This window comes from Sinocyclocheilus rhinocerous, unplaced genomic scaffold, assembly GCF_001515625.1.
Source record: "Sinocyclocheilus rhinocerous isolate Xijiao unplaced genomic scaffold, SAMN03320098_v1.1 scaffold603, whole genome shotgun sequence".
Taxonomy (NCBI): domain Eukaryota; kingdom Metazoa; phylum Chordata; class Actinopteri; order Cypriniformes; family Cyprinidae; genus Sinocyclocheilus; species Sinocyclocheilus rhinocerous.
This window is the reverse complement of record NW_015656630.1, coordinates 427,963-449,122: the sequence shown is the minus strand read 5'-3', so window position 1 is coordinate 449,122 and position 21,160 is coordinate 427,963.

Genomic DNA, 21,160 nt, shown 5'->3' with positions numbered 1-21,160 from the left:
ATCACTTTGCATAAGTAAAATATGTGTTGCGATACGGATTTCAAGTTGTCTATAACTTTCAATTTTGAATATGTTAAACTGGATTTTTTGGCTTTCAAAAACAGGAAAAGCACCATTGCTTCTTCCTGCCTAATTTCCTTAACCAGCCTCATTGTTCCTTTCCACTTGAGTTTGTGCACTTGATTCAAATCACTGAACCGAGCACTAAGCAGAGATGATCCAAAGGCGATAATTTCAGTGTTGCGTCTATGCTGGCTGAGGAGAGCTGTTAGTACTGAAAAGCAGACAGGAGACCAAAAAAAGAGAAAAAAAACCTTTGATACTGAGGTAATTTTAGGTAATGGCTTCCAGAATGAGAGTTTTAGGTCACTGGAATGTTACAAAGAGATCTTCCAGTACTAGCACAGCCTTTCAATGTGACCTTAGGGTTCCCTTTACAGCACCTCAACAACTAATTTCTCTCTTTACACTGCAGGGGTTGAAATCTGCTGGGTCATCAACCAACGTAAGAGCAATAGGAAAAAGAATCTGACACAATTTATCAGTGGGAGTGATGTGAAATTGTAGTATAAGCAAAACTGATATGTATAAGGCATTCCTATACCTGCGGTGTCAAGAAGCCTACAGAGCCTGTTGATGTTTAAATGCATCTATCAGTGTGAAGGATTGAACTCTAGAATGTCATTACAAAGGAAGATCGTTTCACGCTGCATGACACATTCCAATCAATCTCGTTAGCTGAGGGTCAGCGCTATTGGATTTATCAGTTGCCGGCGAGCAGAACGAATGCAGCACACTTGACCCTTTCACCCTCGGTTGGAGTGCAAACTCGTACCTAATCACCAGCACATGGGGTTCGTACACCTCAAGAAGATTTCAAGCACGTAGGTATGAGAGGTTAATGCAAGCAGCTTGATGAGGAACATACTTGTTTTTGTTTGACAAAAATCTCAAGAAAACCTGTCAAAATCATGTTTCGCATTGTGATTTTAATGACAATTAAGCACATTTACTCACCAAATACTCATTACAAAATACATTTCATTATAAATAAATATATTACATATAAAAAAAAAAAAATAGTGGTGTCAAATTGATTAATCGCAATTAACTGCATACAAAATAAAAGTTTGTGTTTACATAATATATGTGTGTGCTGTGTACATTTATAAGTATATATAAATACTATATTTCTTAAATATATACATTTATGTGTGTATATTTATATATACATATAAATATACACAATACACTCACATATTATGTAAACACAAACTTTTATTTTGGATGCGATTAATCGCAATTAATCGCTTCGACAGCACTAAAACATAGATACTATTTGTAAATGTATATACATTTTGATAAATATATTAAACAATGAAATTAAGATAAAAATATTTAAAAAATAAAATAACATTAATAAAAACTATTAAATTTAAAGCATTTATTAAATCTATCTATCTATCTATATATCTATCTATCTATCTATCTATCTAGAAAATGAATATCCTTTAGATTTTTAAGTGAAATATGACCTTGACATGTGGATATTCACCCACACATTGGAGAGATATGCAGAAAATATGATGTTGTTTTGCTTGTTGCTGTCATAACACAAATGTCCTGTAAATTCTCATGACCTGCCTTTACTCCTGTCCAAATCATCTACTTCTTCAAGTAGAATCACCTTTCAGTAACAAGCATTTTGGACGTTCTCGACTCTTCAGAGATACACAACAGAATCAGATCTGCATTAGATCATCATGGCCTTCAAGTGAAATCACCCATACAAGAAGTTCAATGCAGACTGCTGTGAAGGCAAAGCTCATTATAGCAATTTCTTAAAACACCTTTGAATTCTCAAGACACAAAATCTATGGCCTCTTCAATGTTTCAGCGTTGGCTCAAGAAGAGCAATGAATTATTGAAGCGCTTGACTGAAACTGTACCCGGGGAGACCGTTCCCCCCTGAGCGGTTACCATAGAGATACCGTCAGCAGCATTATGTGCTGCCTCAGTGATGCTGAAGCCTGACTGCACTGATAGTGGACAGATAAACCAACAAAACGCCATGACATTTCCCAAGAGGGAAGAGAATCTACGAGGTTAAACCATCAGAGTACTTTTCCAAACAGTTTATAGACTTGCTTATCCAAGCACGATGATAGGTGCAGCGATAAAGAGATGAATTTGTGTATTATAAACATTCACACATGATGATTAATACATACTTACAAATGAAGCCGTACACAGACTCAAGCACACTGATGGACGTGTGAGCAGACGCAGAGCCTGCTGGGATGGTGTGTTAAAGAGTATAGTCTATTTGTTTAGCTCTTCGGGCTTCCAGAGAGTCTGCAGTTTGAGTATGTTTACCCTTCTGTTGATCTTATGTCCAGGCCTACCCTTCGTGTAATGGTGTTGACATGGAGGGAGGGGAAATAACCTTCACAGGACTGAAAACACCCAAAGCGGTGTTTCTCAGAGGAGCGGAGATCAGGGTCAGTGGGTTTAGGCTGCAGATTGAGAAATGGAGACAAATAAAGTCAGTGCTTTGTGTTACAGGTAACGGCGAGAGTCACGTCGCAGCTGGCGCTGAAAACACATCTGGCTTCCTTCAGATGGGATTCTGGGGGTTAAAGGGTGGATGTGGCGGCATACGAAAGCAGATCTTTGAAAAGGAGTGATTGAATGTATGACATCAGCCTGTAATGTGGTCAATATAGCCATAGATGGAAACTATAGACCGGTCAAAGCCATCATTTCCATAGTGTAACATTCATAACAGTTCTCTACATTTGACAATTTGTGGTTTCTTTGTTTTCATGATGTTAAATGTGCCCTCAAATGACTTTCCAAGCAAACACCTCAGTCCAAAACCCACCGACGCAAACAACCCCCCGAAAAACAACAAACGCTATCCTCGTGTTACCTCGAGCGGCTGATCAAGGATGTGTTTTCAAAGTGCTAAATCGATGACATCAGCTCAGCACAGCTCTTCAGGTTTCTGCTGATGAGGTGCCTTCACAGAGGCAGTAAAACGAGGGAAAAAAGGGCTTTTAGAAGTGACGGGAACACTCAAGCTTGAACACGAGTCAGTGGACTGTGTATTTGTCCGAGAGGGGCTCTTTCCAGGAACAAAGAGGTTTAATCAATCAAATGGGTTTTAATTTTCCTCCCAGGCCCTGTCACACTCACACGAGATGTCTGAACTGTCAGCAGTCAAGGCCCGTTTCAAGGTGAGAAGCCAAAAAGACAATGAGGCCGTTGACTGGGTCGACTTTAAACTGTTAAACATTGAGAAATTAGTAACACTACCTGTTTCCATCCAAGTTGCAACAAAAAAGGAATATGCAAAAATAAAATATAAATTAAATTAAGTAAAATTAAACTAAGTATATAAAAATTACATAAAATTTAACAAATAACAAATTAGTATACCACTGTGTATCCATTCAAGTTGCAAAAAAAAGAATATGCAAAAATAAAATTAAAAAATATATTAAATTAAGTAAATAAAAGATTAAATAAAATAGATCAGTGACAGTATATCACTAGTATTGCTAGTATATCACTAGCTATGCTTCCACCCAAAAGGAATATGCAAAAAAGAAAGAAAGAAAGAAAAATTATAAATTAAAATAGTATTATATTTTAAAAGAATTAAAACAAAACAAATAATTTGCGAATAAAGCAGCATTTCGATCCCACGTGTTCACGAAAAAAATCATGACTTCTGGGAAAATTGAAGCAAAATAGAACTGGAAATAACTTTAGCTGTTTTATGAAACGCAATAAATTACAAAACACTTTGAGCTACATGTTTGTTATCCATTGGGCAGATGTTGAAATTGTTATTATTAAACTGAAAGACTTTCATTATGTCAAAAGAAAAGTGACTGCTGAATGCCATGACAGACACTAAACTAGCATAGCTTTGTAGGAAATCTGTGAAATGCTCAGTTATAGCAGTTTAGTGATCGCAAAAGCAATCTGACCCACAGAATGTTGTGACTGACCAAGCATAATCAAGTATTCGAGCCAATAATAAGTCATAACCTACATCTCAGCATTTAGGGTACCATGGCTCTCAAAACATGAAGTTAGCAAAGACAGAGCGATTGCTCTTGCTAACATTCTCACAGTGCATAATGTTAAAACCAGCAGGAAGACATTCTTTAGACGCTAAAATGCATTCAGAGTAGCACCACAGACACCAAGGAACCCTTTTATGACCGTCCACATTAATTAAATTAAATCATTTCATGTGGGCCATAAACGTCTTGATTCATTTTCAGGGACTGCCCGATGATGGCGGCATTCACATGCTCTCTGTCTCTCTTTACATCTGTTTGTTTAATTTTTACTTTGTTCTGTTTTTTGTTTTTTCTCGGCTCCGCTCGCTTACGGCTCAGCTGCGGCATTCCAGTTTACATTAGTCACAAAGTTATGACAGCTGAGCCCGACGCTGTTCCGTGTAAGACGCGTCCAAGATTCATGGGTCCCCGCTCAAAGAGCAAAACCTTCGCTATGGGACGATAATGATGCCATACAGAGGATGAATTAAAAAAAGAGATGAGCACTGCACATAAAAGAAACAAGACAGCAATGGCAATCCACAACTCATATCTTGGGTTTCAAGACAGAGATCGCTTCCAGACGCCATCTGCACATGAACGCAGACCATAAACAAGCAACAAAACCAGATTAATTTCAGACCAAGCTCGAGTTCCTTCTGCTATTCTCAGTTATGAAGCCCAGCCAAAACTGTTTGGCTAATTAGACGGCGTTGTGCTGAAAGAATGGTACTTATTAGGATCAGCCATGTTAAAAGACATGTTAGCAGCAGGGATAATTTAAGAACGGCAACGTATGACCCTAGAACGTGCATAACTGTCATGCTAACTGAATAACTGCAAGGTTTTAAGCAGAAGAAGGCCTTTGGTGTTGATTCATGGCTAGGTATCATGATTGGTTCAAGTTAAATAGACTCTTTTGGCATAGTTTTGCATTCCTGAACTCACTTTCTGACCTCTAACCTCTGACCTTGAAATTGTGATTGTATAATTCGATCAGTAGGCAAGAGCCTAGTTGCTATCTCTCGACATTTGCCGACCTGAGAGGCGAAACACTTAACCCTAAAACAAACCCAAATCAGAAAAAAGGAATATGCAAAAATCAGGTTAAATTATATTAAAAATAAAATAAAAAATTAACAAAATAAAAATATTAAATTAAATATATATTTATTAAAAAAACAGTGGCAAATCAGTATATCTCTAGCTGTTTCCATTTGTTAAAAAAAAAGAATATGCAAAAATAAAAAACAAAATATTAAATTACATTACTTACAAAAAATATATATATATATATATATATATAGAAAACAAATTCAACAGTGAAAAATAAATATATAGCTATGTTTCCATCCAAGTTGCAAAAAAAAATTTAAAACATTAAAACACAATATTTTGCAGCTAGGTATGTTAAACAGACTATTTTGGCATAGTTTTGCATTCCTGAACTCAATCTCTGACCTCTAACCTTTGACCTTAAAACTGTGATCAGTAGGCAGGAGCTTAGTTGCCATCTCTTGTCATTTGCCGACCTGAGAGGCGAAACACTTAACCCTAACACAAACATAAAAACCTAAAAAAGGAATAAGCAAAAATTAAATTAAATTAAATTAGATAAAAAATTAAATAAAAATTTAACAAAAATATTAAATTAAATATATACTATATTTATTAAAAGCTGTGACAAATTAGTATATCACTAGCTGTTTCCATCTGTTACGGAAAAAAAACAAAATATTAAATTATTTTTTTTTTATTCTTACAAAATAAATAAAAAAATTAAATATAAACAATAAATTCAGCAGTTAAAAATAAGCATATTACTAGTAGGGCTGGGACGATACGCTAATCTGCCGATTCAATACTATCCCGATACTTGTGTGCCGATTCAATATATATTGCGATAATTGAGTATTGCGATTATATAACTATTGTGATTCAATATTACAATTTATTGTGATTTTTGTTTGCTTATTAAAGACTAGACAATGGAAAATACTTGATTGTACCCTTAAAAGAGACTGTATATGCTGAGTCGTATTAACAAAAACAATGCATCACATCTTTCTGAACTTTTATTTCAGAAGCATACACATACACAGTGTATATTTAAAGTACCTTGAACCATGAAACTTTCAAGTACCAAAACCCTGAACTTGCACATGAATATAATAGTCAAATGTTCAACAAGATGAGTAGAAAAAATATTTTCTCAAATAAAATAAAGTGCTATGTTACGTTGCATACCGTTTTAGTCATGTTTTCCCGGTGTTCGGTCGATTTGTGCTACCCTGTCAGATTTTGCTACCTCCTATTAAACAGTGGGTAGTACAATTCAACAACGGAAAATGCTACCTGTAAAATTATGGTTTATTAATGTCTACACCTACTCCAACCCTAAACCTACACTTACAGTAATGCAAATACAGTAATTATATGTTATATTCGCAGCTGTGGCTAGAAGGGATACAGCTACAGGAAACCAACAATAACTAATTTTTTCTACCTATTAGATTGTGTTTTATTACAGTCTACACCTACCCCAACCCTAAACCTACCCTTACAGTGATGCAGATACATTAAATATTGTTGTTCAGCGTGAGAAAAAGGACGCAATATTGATGTGCCGCATGCACAGTAAACCCTGGTAGGACAATCTGACGGGTAGGATAAAATGTCAGGACACCGGCAGTGTGTAAAATCCAAAATGTTTCCACACTTGAGATTCAAAACGTGAAGGTGCAGAAAGAATTCTGGAAGAGGTTTGATCCTCTGCCTCAGTCATGGTTTTGCTTTCTCGCGCTGGCTTGAAACGTATATGACTTTGTCTAATGCAGCGGCACTGCGCATGCAGAATGATCGTTGTATGACATCAAAGCACCGCGAGAGCTACAGAGAACAGACGGCTCCGCATGCTTTCGAATCGCTCTCGTGGTACTTTAATGTCATACGCTGAACGTCTGCGCGGTGCTGCTCCAAGTCGAACACACCTATACATTTCGCCCTCTGTTGGAATTAAAAAACTTCTCCCCACCACCTCTTAGGAAAAGTACAATAATTAAATATCAATTGATTCTGAGGTAAACCAATCGATTTCAAAAAGAATTGCAATAGTTAGGTGAATCGATTTTTTCTCCCAACCCTAATTACTAGCTATGTTTCCATCCAAGTTGCAAAAAAAAAAAGAAAAAGAAAGAATATGCAAAAACAAAAAAACAAAAAATATTTTGTGGCTATAAGTTTTACAGACTCTTTTGGCATTGTTTTGCATTCCTGTGCTTACTTTCTGACCTCTAACCTTTGACCTTGAAACTGTGATTGTAATTCGATCAGTAGGCAGGAGCTTAGTTGCTATCTCTCACCATTTCGCGACCTGAGAGGTGAAATACTTAACCCTAAATCAAACCCAATCCCCAGGTGAATGATAGTTAAACTATCATTTTTCTTCAAACGAGTCTTGATTTATTCTCACTTCTTCGTAATGTTTAAGCCGCAGGTCTCTGCATATATACCAGTGCCTGACGTTTTGGAGTGATAGTGTTTAGCGCCGGCGCTCTTGTTTGCAAAATCCAATTGTTGAAATCCAGGCTTGACAGATGGCCTTGGGTCTCCAATCAGCGCCTCGCGTGAGGAGCGCCTCAGATTGATAAAACAGACATGTATAGATATTTACACATGTCTGCCAAGACAGACCCTCTCTGGAGAAACAGGAGAGGGGCCCCCGAGTCCCCCCTCACCCCGTCCCCTGTTCCCTTTCTGTTTAGCATGCGTTTCTCATGCTTAGCTGAGAAACAACGGTTAATGTTGGAGGTTTAAGGGTAGCAATTAAAACAATTTTCTCAAATATCCCAGAGAAAACAAATTAACCAATAGACCAGATGCATAAAGAGCATGTTGGAGTGAGATCATTGTTGTTAATAATGCACATTTTCCCATTACGTGATGTTGCCATGATGGAGAACTAATAGAAAATGTCCTTACTTTAATTGAACACATAGGTTGCCAAATCGAATATGGATTTATAATCTCTAAGAAGGCTCTCAAATACATCTACACTTATATTTGAATCTACTGTCATTTGTTTTGGCTCAGCAGGCCAGGCAGACAGCAGTTGCACTAACACTAAACGTACCTCCAAATCTTCAGAGCGCTGGAGGCAGGGATCACCCCACTTGGTGTGTATATGGTGGGTTTAAGTGGGTGACAGAATCCGGGTAGGGCAGGGTGACAGCTGCCCTGTTATAGGGAGGTAAAGAGAAGGCTGGGTTTCCTTCTCAATATTATAACCTAAAATTCTGCACTGATGTTCACAGTTTTTTGTCCCTATTGACTTCCATTTTATGGAAAAAATACTATGGAAGTCAATGTGGACCATCAAAAGTTTGGTTACACACATTCTTCAAAATAACTTATTTTATGTTCAATAGAAGAATGAAACTCATACATATTTGAAACAATATGAGAGTGAGTAAATGATGGCAGGATTTTCATTTTTGGGGGGAACTACTAAAACGAAATGAATGTGTATATTACACTAAATGAGTATAAGCCAACCTTCCACATGTACAGATCTGTCACCAGCTGGGTTCAAGCGGCAGAAATCTGCTTAATATAAGAAATGCTGTCAAACCATTTAGTACGAGGCTTCACGTGATGCACGGCCCCTTTAAAGCTGCAAGGTCAAAAACTAGCATGTGTGTTTCATTACAGAAATTTCACATATGTCAAGCAATAGTTTAAGCATAACAGGCGAATTAAACTGTGATCATCATCCAGCTTTCAAAGCAATCAGTAAATCAGGTAGACATTATGAAAACATGGTTTAAAGCTAAACGCTGTTTTAGCCTGTTTACTGATTTGGCAGAAGATGTGACATGCCCCAGATCTTTCATCAAACACAAATTTAGCGGGTACACTTCCAGAATAGTGAAACATTGGCTGATCAGAGACAAAAACAAAACAAAACGAAAAACAAAACAAAAAACAGCTTTTATTTTAAACATTATAGTTTTGTATGCAAAACATTTTTGTACTTTATTGGGATGCAGTGTAAAAATCTACATCCTGAAACAACAACAAAGCAAGCTAAGAACTGTAGGTCTTTATTGTATAGGTCTAATTGTCTCCCAAGGCCACAAGAGGGCACAATGAGCAAAATAATGCAGCTCATTTAAATAGTCAACGCAAGGAGGTAACTCAATAAAAACATGCATTACGTCTAAATTAACTTTACGAAAAATCTAATATAATTTCGTAAATTGCATAAACAATTATGAACAATAACATTCAAATGCAAATGTTTATTTTAAATTCGACTAATATTCATTCTTTATTCACAATCTCCTCATCACAGGCAGGCACAGCACTCATTTCAGCATGTGTTCATGTTTGTGTGTGCTGTCTGCGTCACTCATAGTCCGTGCCTATATATATACCTTTTTTCTATCAATATCGAAGAAGGTGTACCGTCGATAAATATCGATACCGTTTTATCGCTCAGGCCTACTAAGAACCATAGCTTAAAAGTGTATCGTCACAGCAGATGTGACAGGCATTGTAAATCACCTTAAAAAACTCTTTGAAATCAAATCAGATTTACTCTGATTAAGCACCGAAGCAGGCAAGGTATCTGTCTTGTAATGTACTCTACTTTAGCTCTACGGTTACAACTGAAAAAAAAAAACAGCAATCCATGGTCACGCTCAGTCCGTCTATTCAACTGTCATGGTATCCTTATGTGTGAAAAAGAAATAACGGGAGAAAAAACAGAGCGAACAAGATAGACACTCCCTGTGGCTAAAGAAACTGACCACTCTCCCAGCACAGGGTTCAGTTTAAAGACGATAGTCCCTCTGGGAAGTAACTAGGCACAACGTTTAGTCATTTCTCACCTTCATGCAGATCTCAAAGACTTATTTCCACCACTGAAACAGCTGCCTGACTCATTCTCACTCAGAGGAGTAACGGTTGAGGAGGAGTGGAAGAACTGGTTAAAAGGAGCACAAACAATGGTGTGCCAAAGAAACCATCACACCTGACAGACAAAAAAAGAGACAAATGAAGACTGTATGTGGAGCAAAAGAGAGATGTGAAGGTGAAAAAGTGAAAGAGGCCCATAGGATAAAGCTGTCAGGTAGAGTTATAACTTAAAGCCGGCTGCTAAATGTCTTAAGTAACACTGCCCAGATCTTGGGCATCCGGCCTTTGCCCGGCCTGAAGGCCGGTTTTTCTTTTTTGCAGATTGCTAATGACAAACTGGACTAATCGGAATAATTTCCCAAAAGAGGAAATATGAAAATGCTATGCCATCTTTTTTCCTTTCTATGCTTGAGGCAATAATTGGCATGGTATGTTTCTGTTAACCCTCATGTGGTGTTCGGGTCCTTTTTGCGCTGAAAATTTTTTATTTTTCCCGAAAATACTAGTTAATGTTATTGCATTGGACTGAAATTTTGTGACTTCGTTCACAAAGGGTATAACTACTTCTAAAAAAATTTTTTGATAATTTTCATACTTTTCTGGGGGAGTTCCCCTTCGGGAACTCGAGCTGCGTCGGAAAACGCTAGGGGGAACGCCTTCAGCGATACCAAGCTCTGAATCATATGTGTAATCAGTCGAATCGATGGGCAAGACGTCAGAGGCGGGTGACGTCATGACCAGGAAGCTTTAAAAGCACGTGAGGTGCAGCCGGCGCTAGCTTTCTGTCATTCAGCAAAGCTCTCTGTGTGTGTCGGTCACGATTTATGTTCTGTGAGTCTTATTTATTGTTGTCTGTCCAAAAAAAGTTGCACAAGCATTCAAAGTATAAGCTCCAGCAGAAAAAAAGATGTCTAAACTAAAGACAAAAAAGGGCGAAAGCAGATCGCGTTACAGACTGTGTGTTCCTCCCTGCCCACGCTACATCACGAGCGGGGATACACACAGTTTGTGCGTGGTCTGCTTGGGAGCGGAGCACGCGGCGTCGGCTCTCGAGAGGGCCGACTGTCCGCATTGTGAGCAGTTGCCACTGCGTTTGCTTCGCTCCCGGAAGGCTCTCTTTGAGGAGGGAGCCTTCACCAGCGTTCCTCACGGTGCTGGCCCCGCTTCCGCCGAGGCGGAAGTGGATACTCTCCAAAATGGCACCAGGGTGACACGGAGGAGACACATTGTTGAATAAAGTTGTTATTTTAGTTTTCTTTTGCGCACAAAAAGTATTCTCGAAGCTTCGTAATATTACAGTTGAACCCCTGATGTCACATGGATTATTTTACCGATCTCCTTGCTACGTCTCTGGACCTTGATCATGGTAATTACATTGCTGTCTATGGGAGGGTCAGAGAGCTCTCAGAATTCATCAAAAATATCTTAATTTGTGTTCCGAAGATGAACGGGGGTCTTACGGATTTGGAACGACATGAGGGTGAGTAATTAATGACAGAATTTTCATTTTTGGGTGAACTATCCCTTTAATCGAATGTCCAAGAGGGCCAATTTATTGTTCATGTTGTGGAGGTATATGCATACATTTGATAAATGGTCGAAATGTCTAAACTTTAATGCTCCAACATATATTCTATACTCGAGACATTAGGCTTGACGTTCTTTGTTTTACAATATGTATTTATTTTTTATTTTAGTTTTATTTAGTTTGTTTAATTATACTTTAATACAGTTTTTCCCCCCCTTTTTTTTCTTTTTCCTTCAGGGGGGTAGGGTGGGGGGGGGGAAATATGTTTTCATGATTCTCCTGTATCGGTATCCTGTTGTTATTTTAAAAGTTCAATAAACAGATTTAATAAAAAAAATTTTTTTTAAATGAGGTGCCTACTTTTTGCTCTGTAACCTCGTAAGTGTGATAGGGTTCTGAACACAACACACACATACGCAAAGCTATTGTGTATCTGATATAAAACAAAATGTGTGTGTGTGAATGACAGGTAGGGGTAGTGATTTATCTGGTATACTTATAACAATATCCATATCCTCTCTGCTGGCAGGATCCCCCTATTTTGGATCCCTCACTTCCATTCCCACTTTTTTTTTACTTTGTAATCGTAGATTCCTTCTAGTTTGAACCATTTTCCATTTCAACCTGGGTCTCATCCTCTCTCCCTAGATGCAGGTGTCCTCATGGCCATTCATTATACTTGTTTGTGCCATCCTTGACATATTCTTGGAAGTCACCCAAAGTTCACTAGTTCATTCCAGTTCATTGGTGCTGCCCAATGGAAAGTACCATACTTGCCCATTAGGAGGCACCTAAGACTCACAGCCTATTTTAAGACATCCAATTGTTGAAATAATCATTAAACAATCACCATATTGATTAGTATATTGATTGTAATTATTACCATACATAATATTTTTGAGTAAAATTTCACAACAACATGTAACGGAGTCATGGAGTAACTTAATGGAGCTTCCCGATTTCGGACCACCGTGGTCAATATGAGCTGCATGGTTAGATAGACTCAAGAAATGATCCCAAGCCTAGAGACACAAAGTCTTCACTACATTAAGGATACATTAAGGGAAACGGTTGTTCCATAAATACTCAGTTACTGCTTGGAAACGTTTCTCTTTTCCTACCTTGAAAGCTGTGGTCTGTCCAGGCTGACTGAGCCAAACTCAACTCAACCAGAAAGTTTCGGATCAGTATAGATCCCTTCAATCTGTCTTCCTAAAACAACGCCAGTAAAACATCCACACCATGGAAACGAAGGCTAATGTTCTTGTTTCAGAAAGTCTGAACATTTACACCATGGAAACATGTTTCCTTTTAGAACTCTCAAGTGGAATCTTGTTTTTTAATTTAGGGATACACTTATATTATAATGAAACCAATACGCAGATAATCAGCCGTTAACCTATAAATGAGCAAATTTGTCTAAATAAATGAAAGGTAAATTCTAAAATAGAATTAAATGCTAGAAAAGAAGTTAGAAATGTAAAATATGAAAAATGGATATTGATGTTGAGATTACATTTAACCCTTTCGCACGTGAGTTTAAAATATTCTAGCTGAGCCCCCAGCGTGAGTTTTTTTTAGGTGACCGTTATTTTAAAATGTATCGCCTTACTGTTTCAATGGCGTCGCATCATGCTTGTCATGTGACACAATGCAGCCACAATCTGTATGACACATGGATCGCTTTTATTTCGTTTTTTTTCCTGTTTTATTCAAAATATTCACAAACATGCTCACCTGACAAGCGCTTAGCGCGTCCGATCTGGCTCTGCGCCAGGCAAAGCGCGAAAGCGGATTTAAATTCAGCATTTGATGACGTGACACGCTGAAAGTTCTAATCACACCGGTGTGATCGTACGCTTCAGGGACCAGCCAAGACTGATCACACCGGTGTGATCGTACGCGTCAAAGGGTTAAAAGCGAAAAATGACCAAAGAGTTTCGATATTTTTCCTATTTAAAACTTGACTCTTCTGTAGTTACATCGTGTACTAAGACCGACGGAAAATGAAAAGTTGCGATTTTCTAGGCCGATATGGCTAGGAACTATACTCTCATTCCGGCGTAATAATCAAGGATCTTTTGCTGCTGTACCATGGGTGCAGCAGGCGCAATTATATTACGCAGCGACTGAAAATAGTCCCAGAATGAGAGTATAGTTGGAAAATGAGCTTATTTTCAAAAATAGTGGAGTGTTCCTTTACATTAGTGCAATTTAGAGGCTGAGAATGTTTTCGCTGGTGCACAACCAGGTAAGTTAAAACTCCAGACCCAACAGTTTCCCCTTAAATCAACAGTGACCTGATAATGCCTAGCTGCCAAGCTTCTCTACATCGCCAAAGTTTGACCTTAAAATAGTCCCAGACTCAAATCCCAGGACTCTGTTTTGACAGCACATACATACAGTGCTGTACTGCAACCCTTAAATATCACTGTAGCATATGTTTCAAACGTATATTCCAACAAAAGCAAATATATTTTGCCTTTCACCCGTCATGCCAAGAATTAGGCCAAATTAGTTCACCAGACACTAATGCACGGAAACATACGTTTACACCTAACCGTCAGCTGGAGTTGAGACAAGAACCCTCTAGACTTTTATTTCACATACAGTAGATAAAGGAAGCCTTAAAGTGTCTGTCTGGACTCCTGTGCACCCATAGTGTTCCTGTGTCTGGTCTGCTGGGGTTTAGAGGGGCTAAATCTCCCAATGCTGTTCTCTATGATTAATTTAAACTGGCTTTATTTAGACACTCCTCATTTCCTCCTGCTGAGGGGAAACATTTAGCATCCCACAATCCCCTGGGGTTTATTGGTCTGCTCAAAACTGCCATTTCCACTGCTAGCGTCCTCACAGCCAGATGTGGAGTGGCATCGGTGGCTAAACCAAAACTATGAAGTGTTGGCTTAAATGTAGGCAGACAGAGAAGTGTATGTTCAAAGGGAGAATAAGAGAGAGAGAAAGGATGGACAGACAAATAAAGACAGAAAGACAAGACAGATTGGATGGATAGATGGACAGAAGGAAAAACAGAGATAGACAGAAAGAAGGATGGACAGAAAGATAAAGACTGATAGAAACAGGTCAGTAGGAGAACAAAAAAACAGACAGCAAGAAAGATGGGTGGATGGAAGGATTGAACACACAAACACAGACAGATGGACAGAAAAAAAGACAGAGAGAGAAAAGAGAAACAGAAAGACAAACTGAAATAAATGTGACTTAAAGGATGGAAGGAAGGAAGAAAGGAAGGAACAAACTGAAACAAAGATGGCAAGAAGGACAGACAGAAAAAGAAAGAAACTGAAAGAAAGAAAGAAAGAAAGGAAGGAAGGAAGGACGGAAGGAAGGAAGGAAGGAAGAAAGAAAGAAAGAAAGAAAGAAAGAAAGAAAGAAAGGACAGTAGAAGGGCAGACAGTAAGAAGAACAGATGGACATTTACAAGAAAGAAAGAAAGAAAGAAAAGAGAGTAAGAAGGACAGATGGACAATTACAACAAAACAGACAGACAGAAAGAAAGAAAGAAAGAAAGAAAGAAAGAAAGTTTTGCTAGAATACCCAGATGAGTAATACTCCTAATCTTTAAACCCTGATACTGGAAAGGAAAGCGAGGGATGGAAGTCTTTAAGGCTCACATTGTTACCGCCAGACAGGGCACATAAATTAAGCTCTGCCACACATTGAAGCCTCACTCCATACATCACCCCACAAAACCAGAACAATCGTTATTACGCTTCAAATGTTTCTCTTTTCAATTCAACATAAAACCTTATTCTGCTTAAGAACAAAAAGAAACCATTCCACTTAAGAGCCATTTTCACCAGCTGACATAAAGGGCACTATTGTGGAGTGACGCCCAGGAATCCGAGCGGCGTTCTGGCACTCAATCTAAACCATCGGAGCCCACGTCCATGAGACAAATGGGGAGTCTGATGTATAAAACGTAAAATTTGCCATGGACCTGGTTGTCTGTTATGCAAATAAATATAGAAGACTAATTACCTTGAAAAGAAGGTCGTGTGGCCTTCCATTTTAGGGGAACGTTTCGCTCGGGGCAGCCGCCCACCCTCTTAATATTTCAAAGACAGTTTAGGATGAATATGGCTTTGGTGGCATGTGAACAGCTTGTGAAAAGATTGTTACCATATGACGAGGGTCCTTTAACCACCAGCACACTTTACACAAAGGTTGCAATGTTTACATGACGAAAAGTGGTTAACACAGCGAACATCCAGGTTTTCCTCGTGTGCTGCATGGTTAGGAACTGAGCGACACTTCAAGATGTGTGATGTCGGAGACCAGAATTCCCTCCGGAGATATTATGTGCTTAAGGGATGTTGAGATTCAGAGCAGTTTTATTCAGAGCCCAACCTAAAATAAATCACAAGTGCCCAGTGACATCAAAGAGCTCAAATGGCGCTGTAGACTCGACTTGTTTAGGCTGGAGACGGGAGAGGTTTGTGAGAAGAATATCACAAGGATTCACAGCAGCCGGGAACAGTCTGGATTTTTTCCATGACTGGATTGTTTTGGATATAATAGGCAATTCAAGGAGGAAGAGATGTGAGATGATGTGCTGTTTCCTTGTTGACTAATGTAATCTGGCAAGTTATGACGGCTATGGTTCAGAGGACAATTTTGCTTCATCATGGCTACCTCACCAACTCTGTTAACACCTGCAGGAATCTGCTTGGAGAAACTAAGCACAACAGCATATACTCTAGGGAACGAGGCTATTGTGTGTGTGAATACAACATTTTCCAAGTTCTTCAGCAGCCTGATCCATCATTGCACTAATGCTTGCTATATTATGTCAGCAGTCATATTACTACTACTTAAAAAACTCCAAACACCCAAGGGCTCTGGTTTGCAGAAGCTGCTCCCATTGCATTCATTTAGAAGTTTTCTACACTCAACCAGCAGAAGCCTAGTTTAGTTTTAGGGGTCAAAGGTCCAAAGGAGCTCAGGGTTAAACCCATTTTAACAACTCTTGATACTGCTGTCATCACTTTTGTGAGACCTATACAAGAAAACTTTGTATAACTGTTCTAAGTGCCAGAATTGGAGTACTGATCTTGCAGAGTTGCATTTAAGACCTCACGGGAACACATCAAGGTGACCTTGGACTGGGTCTGATTCTCAAAACTAGAGCAAAACAACATTTTCAAAATCAACTAGTCAGGGGGTTGCCTGAACAACTAGATTTTCGGTAGCCCTGGATTCCGAAAGTACTATTTATATTAGGGATGCACGATATTATCAGAACGTTATAGGAAACGGCCGATAAAAGCTTAAAATGTAAACATCGGCATCAGCCGATTTGAAAAAAAAATGCAGATATGCCTTGCCGATAAGACGAACAGCTCACATGTGCTCATGGTGTGATAGTGATAAGATCACGTCAACAGTGTGGTCATTCTTTAAGCGAACTTTTGCCTGACTGATGATTCGATTCACTGTTTGGAATCACTGCATTTAATCTGAGAATGCATGAACAGAACGCGTCCGGGTCTTTCCCAGGGTCCTAATGCCCGTCTGGTAAGGCATTTATTTACTTAATGGGTGCTGTTGGCCTACTTGTAATAAATTGAAAGTAAAATACATAAATCTAATTAAGATACTTGTGTTTTTGAATAAATAAAGCAGTATCAATGTCATAAAATCACGATTCTGTTTTGATTTAAAGGTCAGAAGCTATGGCTTACATGAATAAAAATCACAAACATGATCAATTTTAGTAACTTTATTAAAGTATATTAAAGTATATTAAAGTAATATTACTATATTAAAGTAACTTCAGAAACACTTCTAACAAATAAGCTTTTGCTCAAAACTAAAAAATGTTAATAATTTGTTTATAATTTCCACACAGGAGAGACTTGGTGTTGTTTCGAAACAAAAGGAAACATATTGGTATCGGCATCAGCTATCGGCCAAAATAATTAGAAAAATATCGGCATATCGGATATCAGCAAAAATCTAATATTGTGCATCCCTAATTTATGTGTACCCTAAACATTGCAATCTGATTCAAATATTAATTTACATGTGCATTACGTATATTCCAAATAAAACTGTAGTATCTGTAGTCTCGTAAAACGTAAGGCGTAAAAATACACACCGCTGCACTGTGCATGTGCGAAATGTAATTTTGAATCTGACTGAGAAAACAGATGGATTCAATAGTTTAAATGGCTAATTAAATGGCAATTTTTTCCTATTTACCTTGTTATTTCAGCTCTACACCACCTCTTTCAATCCTATCAAATTTTTTTAGGCTCAAGCTCAAACAGATCTATTGAGGTGTGTACAAGAAAGCTTTTCAGTTTGGTTGAGCTATCAATTCAATTACTATCAAATTATTAGGTTGCATGTAAAGGAGGGTGTGTTCTTGTGCTCAAAGACAGTGGGACAGAGTAGAACTTAATGCAGGGGTCCAGAGACACCTATTTTAAAATTGATACTCTACCTTAAAGACTCTTAAAAACATGGTCACATGCTTTAAAAAATGTGTAAAATGTGATGCAGTGCCCAAAGACATTATGCTGAAAGTGCATAAATCATGCATAAAGTCTCGGTCTTGTTCTGGGTAAAGTGAAAAAATAACAATAAATAATGTCTAACGATTCACTGTCAAATTGCGGCTTTGTTCAACTCAATTATCTGTAGAGCCAGGAGGTTAGAAATACCAAAGATAAATGAGCGATTATACTATGCTCCCCCTCATTCCCTTTTCTTTCTTCTCCTAGCCTCTCTTCCCGTCTCGTCTCCTCTTTTTCTCTCCCCTGCAGCACAACAGTGACAAATGCATTTGCAAGAGAGATAAAAATGGCAGCCTGTAAAAAAAATAAAAATAATCATGTGCAGATTTCTTTTACGGGGAGGCCGGGAAAAAATTAATTCACTCAAATTCTAAAATTTCAAACAGCTACAAAAATATTTTTCCACCAAACACGCTCCAGATGGGGGTGAGCTCCCAGTTTCACCTCTGAAATTCGCTTCTTATATTGTTTGTGGTACAACAATGCATGTTGCTATTAGGAATGCTAATTTTTTCGGTTGCTGATAAACATCGAAACAGCACTGTGGTCCAGACGGCATATCTCTGATCAGCATGAGGTGTTAGCTTCCTGTCCTGAGATCTCCGTAGGAAGGAAGTGATCCTTTAACAGATGAGGTAATCCAGTTTGAAAATTACGGCACCATCTGACTTCACTGGCATCCACCGCTCCATTTAGAATCAGCCTTGCTGCGATAGCACCATTGTTCAGATTAGAAAAAGCTAAAAGACGGAAACCATTACACAGAGGTTGATAAAAACATCAAAGACTTATTTAAGTTTTCCTATCGATATTTAATACTTTACATGTTAGCAATCAACAGTTTTACATTCCCTTCTTTTTGAATTACTTCTAAGCTTGCCAGACTGAAGCTTAGAAGAAGTGTTTTATTTTATACATTTATGCATTTTAATTTAATCTACACATTTATTTAAATTAAAAGTGAATCTAAATATAATAATTTAAATTAATAAAAATTAAATAATAATATACATATACATATATATTTTACTACAATGTACATAAAAATATTATTATTAATTTAAATTTATTTAATATATTTACATATATATATATATAGAGAGAGAGAGAGAGAGAGAGAGATTTCAATTAATAAAAATGATATATTTTCAATAAATTATAAACAAAGCACTAAAACATCATAATATGGGTAAATGGATATTCAATTTGAATTCAATTTATATTGTGGACTAATAAATTATTTATTAATTATCATTTAACAGTGTTACATTTATATTAAATTATTAGTGGTTTCACAGATTACCTTTGAATATACAATGATCATGTACAATAAAATGTCCAATATATTGGTACAAACCAATAAATAATAAAACAAAATCTGCATTATCAACCTATATAGGCCTAGTACCAATATATTCTGCATCCCTACGCAGTCAGCACAGATAAAAATTCATCAAATGATTACAAGCACCTGCAAACCAACTGAAGCTTCAGTGGCTGCTGTTTAAAGAACCAAGCATTCAGATGCAAGCAAGGAAGTCATGTTCTCCATCAGGAGACTGGATTTTCCCGTTACGCCACCTCACAGATCATACAGTGTGCATGTTTTAATTAGGTCAGGGGCAAAAATATAACAGAGACCAATCCTGCAAGAAATCCCCTCCGCCTGTTTGATCATTATCCACCCAGACAAAGGGCTTTGTACTAGATCACTTCACAGCTCTGAGACAGGGTGGGGTGGGAGAGATGTGGCGCTTTGCTCTCAGAACGATTGTTAACTCAGATTTCTTTGATTACAGAAAGCGCAAGGACTTTGTATTGCTCATAAAGTGTCTACATGCCTTCATTGTGCTTTTTAGTGTTGTGGTGGAGTGATTTGCTCTCTCTTTAGCTGTGCATAATGGTTTGCATCTGTGTGGCAGGAGGTACAGTGAACCCTCTGTAGACTGCATACGGTGGAAAATAAGGCTGCCGAAGATTAAGACCAATTTCCCTTGTGGTAAATAAAAATGGGTTTATGGGTTCCTTTAGTTTGTCAAACAATTTCTACGGGTTTTGATTACGCCACAAGCAGGATCACAGAGCGGTGCTGATGTAGATGTTGCCTGAACAGCCCGTTTTAAATCATTATGAACAATCAAAAACGTTCCAGAATGGGAATGGCATCATGTAAAATGACATTTCATAAACAAAGAAATGGCATCCACTTGCACCCATAAACATATAGTGACAAATGAATTGTGGATTCGTCCACAAAGGACTATTGAAGATTTACAAACAACAGTAATTCTCGTCAGTGTAATGTCCGTCACCCTTCATTCTAACATTCTATTTGTCCTAATCTTGCATCAGTTTTCTTTCCCCACACCTGCCATCCCATGGGTGTCGATTACCATAGTAACAAGGTTGCTAAACCTAGCTAACGGTCCTTTTTCCTCCCCTTTTTCTTTCCCTCAACCACTCAGTCAAAACTGGTTTGCAGACAGCAGATATCACCCCAGACGTTACGCTCCACTACCCTTACAGATCAAAACTCGATGAGATCCACGGAGGAACAGACATCTTGATTTGTGTGTGCTGTCACACAAAACCACCACCAAACCCAGAATAATTAACAAGGAACCCGTTTACTCAATGGATGTTATGTGATTAAATGACAGCCAGCTTCAGTCAGCTGACAAAACACAATCAAAGGTCTGATACATCATGAGACACATTAGCAGCCCGAGGATGGTGAAACACAGGCCTATTTTAATATGACCTTGATACAGTGAAAATGAATGCAGGAGACAAGTGTTAATGACCCTAGAGGGTGTCTATGGGCTATGAATGATGACCTGAGAGAATTGCATAAAGACATTACAGAAACATAGATATACAGACGTGAAGTTAGAGGTTCTGGTTAATGGTGTTCGACCAATTTTGGTTTTAAATGACAAATGCCAACACTAATAAGGACACCTTGGACAACAAAGTGGCAACTGGTATAAAATAATTATTTATAGTGTGTGTGTGTGTGTGTGTGTGTGTATTTTTTATTTTTATTTTACCTCATTTACAAGTAAACAACATAAAAATATTTAAATATATAATTG